Source organism: Chanos chanos, chromosome 13, assembly GCF_902362185.1.
Source record: "Chanos chanos chromosome 13, fChaCha1.1, whole genome shotgun sequence".
In the NCBI taxonomy this organism is placed as follows: domain Eukaryota; kingdom Metazoa; phylum Chordata; class Actinopteri; order Gonorynchiformes; family Chanidae; genus Chanos; species Chanos chanos.
The window spans coordinates 15,764,464-15,768,832 of NC_044507.1; positions in this window are offsets into that span (position 1 = coordinate 15,764,464).

Genomic DNA, 4,369 nt, shown 5'->3' on the forward strand with positions numbered 1-4,369 from the left:
ATAGCAGTGACCAGAGTGCAGAGTGTTCCCAACGTTTTTACAGAGTGTGGTGCAAATGTCTCTTACTGTCCTATTCAGAGATGATCAAATTAGATTTGAGCATGAGAAGAAGACAGACAGTAGGATGGTCCTATGAGAAAAATATCAGGACAGCAAGAGGGAAGAGCTATTGGAATGTGCCAGTCAGAATGTCACATGTGTTAACATGTTTGAATATGAGCTCATACCTTTAAATGTAATCACTCTAATGGTAGTCTTTAGCCAAAAAACAAACAAACAAAAATCACTCATGGGCATCAGATTATTAAGAAATATGCAGATCATGTATTTTCATGACAACATGAGTTTTCTGTGAAAGAATGTTTCATTTGCTGGAATAAAGGAAATTGATGGTTATTATAAACCTTACTCCTCATCAATTAATTCAAGCAAAGCCATTAGCGGCGATCCTGACTTTCCGCATCAGTGTCTGTCATATATGTGAAGCAGAGCATGTAAAACACTGCCAATACGAAGTCATTAAGTTAAGTCATGATCTCCTCAGAGTCACAGGGTCATGACCAGACTGGGTGTATCCCTGCTCATCCTGAGAGAGAAACAATAACCTCATCATTTACATACAGTGAAAATTTGCTGGTGCATCCTGTGTAAAAGTAGGGTGTGCAGGCATATGTAACAAACCTTGTTCATTTAGTGCCATACAGAAGCCATTGTCACAGGACAAAATGATCATCGGAGGAGACTCTACCCTCCCTTCATCATGCTTATCTTGAGTGTATGTGGTCCTATACCGCCCTCTAGTGCTTGCTTATATAACTGTCACTTGAACATTGTGTTTCCTTTCCTTTTGCTGTGAGGTAACAAATGTGTTTTCTTGATGCATATTATATTAAAATACATTTCTCATTTGGCATATCTTCTTGTCCACAAACTTTACCCTTGTCCATTACTCTGTCTGTAAAATAAATACTTATGATAGTTAGCAGCGATACAGGAGGAAAATAGAAACAAAATAAACCAGGGGTGTAGTGTACTCTGATCAATTATATTTGGATCTTTCCACACATTTTTTGAAATCTAAAAGCGACTCTCTCTTTCAGACACAAAGAACACCTTTTTGTCCACAAACTCATGTCTTGTAACTACTTTTACATTTTCATAATGTAACCCATGTATGTAACCATAGACTCTAATTACCAACTAATTTCAAATTCATTCATCACTGATGCTCGCTTTTAAACCCCAGCCACTGTTTACCGATCTGTTACTTATTGTATTTGATTTGTATCTGTTTCAGTGCTGTGAAGATTACCTGCTATGGACAGCACGGGCTGTGATATTTTCCAGCTGGTTAAATAACATTTTAAATGTAAACTGGTCAAAGCAAACTATAAGCAGGTATTAAAAGAATTAACAGCAGTGTATTTGTGTGTGTGTGTGTGTGTGTGTCTGTATGTGTGTGTGTGTGTGAGAGAGAGAGAGGAAGAAAGAAAGAAAGAAAGAAAGAAAGAAAGAAAGAAAGAAAGAAAGAAAGAAAGAAAGAAAGAGAGAGAGGGATGCTGATTAACTGAGCTCAGAGAGACGATAATGGAAGTCTACTGACGGATGAAGCTGAGTGTAAGAGAGAAGTGTTTGTAAAACTCGCTCATTATAACAGACGACAACTCTTTAATGTTTCTATATGCCATGAGGCACAGTTTGATCAACATGTAAGTTCCTAGAGTGTCACATGACATGTTCAGACATGCTTCTTTATGTTAAGGTAATAAACCATTTAAATGTCCTTTGTGTCAAGATAAAGAGTTTAAAATGTTGTGTTGTGCAAAACAACCAAACACAACATTCTTAGATAACATCAGCTTCTGCAAAAGATAACAGATCTGATCACACATTAAAATTAGAGCACTGCTTCCATTCACTTCATACACAGTGTTGACTTGAAATCTGAGGCCAGAGCAGAAATCTGATGCCAGAAGTGACCAGAAGTGTGTTCACCACAGCCTTCAAAATTCAATAAATCTGATCTTGCTCTCTGTCCTTTTATAGTAAGTAACTTATACTGATCCAGGACATACTGTGGTGAAGAACCAGAGTATTGCCTGTGAACAGTTGGGTTTTATTTGACTGCAGATTACTGTTACGGCCACAAATTCTCAGAAAAGTTACACCCAGTTCTTCTTGCAGTCCAGAAGAATATTACCTGACTGCATGTTTCCTTTCAAACATGCATACCAGTACTAGGTACTACTATACTGTAGTTAGTGCATTCTAACTTGAAGATGCTATTTTACAGAAATAGGATCAGATGAGATCCAATGCAGTTAATGGACTGCCATTAAAAAGCTGTACCCAGAACATACATTTTATATTTAGAAACTCTAAAGCAATGGAAATGTAGTATTAAAATAAGAAAGAGAAATTATGCTATGAATCATTCAAATTTCTCTGTATAACATAGACCCTGAAACATAGTGATGAATTTATACTGCTGGTTATCAATGAGTCATCTATTGTTTAGTCGTGTGCTATTTGTCAATACGCTTTGCTAAACAACCTCTCTCATCCTCTTGTTTTTACTTGTTTCATATCCATAGTATCCTGTTTGTCTTGGATTTCACTGCTGCAGAAAAAATACTTAAAACTACAACCTGCTTTGTTATTTCAGTTGAAGCAACAAGTGCACATTCACTAGAGCGTTTAATCTCAGTGGTTCATTTAATGTATCTGAGAAGAGCCACAGTTTCTCGTTGACTCAAATAAATGTAATAAATCCATACAATTAGAGACAGTTAGAATACATCCATTAAAACACGTTCGTCTCAAGAGCTCGGTCTAAATTGAAGAAATATGGTTATTAGAGTGTAACTGCTTATAATGAATCTCCTAAAGAGATTTTAGAACTCAAGCAGTTCCTTATAGCAGCCGCCCATCAGAGTGCCTTAGAGAACCACTCACCCAGTTATCCTCGCTTATGTTCTTCAGCAAACGCACAGCCCCATGCTTTGTCATGAAACACTCTCACTGTTACGACGCCTGAGGGGTGGGGGGTCGTGAATGAGAGAGTGTCCCATTCTCCACGTTCTTTTGTATACCTGCAATTAAGTTTAAATATGCTAAGCGTTGTACTGTGGTGTGGAGATATGTTTTGAAAAAAAAAAAATACAATGAGAAAAAAAAGCAAGTAATCATGAAACACAGTTAGTATCTTACGACACTGTCGCTTGGTTCCCACTTTGTCTTTGCTTTGTCGTAAAAATGGTTTAGAGTCTAAAATGATTCATCCGTGAATTTGTTATACAGGTGTATAGGAATTGATATTTATTGCTTACGCACCCAAAAGATTAAATCAGGGATTGAATCCAGATCAGTCAGAAAAGGAAGATAGAAAACTAAATAGGCCTACAAAATATGAAAAGATCTGCAGCTCCACTTCTGTTTTGGTCTAGACCGTTTGTTCCCTGACACGCTCCAGGTAACACTGAAAGAATTGTCATGGAGAATGTGGAAATGTGGAATTTGGAAATAGAAATTCGTCTGCCAGTTCTGACTACTCTGAAAACCTTTACGTTGTACAAGTCATATTATTTAAGTGAGTAATATCACCAAAACTGATTCTGTGAATCATCATGTTTTTGTGATGGCGTTCCATTCCATAAAGACACGGCATTTCCATGATCCCCTTCTACGTGTTTGTAACTCAGTCCCCTTACAGTATTATACAGAGAGAATTCTGAGGCTTCATATAACGGTCCTGCTGAAAGATGGCGCTCTCCCATGCTCCACTCAAGCAAAGACGCTACAGCTCATCCAATTCATTAGCTACCCTATGAGCGGCGTAATAGCTTGACAGTAGCAGTGGAAGAATTGCTGAGGGTTGAATTGACTATGTTCGGCTGATCTGATGTAAGCTTCCCGAGGAGGGTAGTAGTAAAGAAAAATTTGATTTAATCTGGAATGAGACTGGATGACAGCCAAAGACTTGGTGCAGGGGAAAGGAGAAAAGCGATTTAGGAACAGCATCACGTTGATAAGGCGCCCGTCGAGTGTGCATTGGCTTTGCACTGAGAACCTCACCGCGCACAACCTAATGGATGAGAGAAATGCGTGGGAAACACCGCTGTTTATAGACTCTGTCAAACAAATGACTGTGGTCTCAGATACAGAAACAATACGAACGGAAATGTTTCCCAGCATCTGTTTCTTTACTCGATGCATCTGATGAGTACAAGAGTACTGCGGCTTGCTCGGTGTCACGGAGCAAAATGTTGCATTTGACAACGATCTCGCAAAATTTTCTTTAATTTGTATTTTTCCCCCCCTATTTTCTATTTGCTTCACGCTTCAGTGCATCTCAAGCCTTACAAGGAGG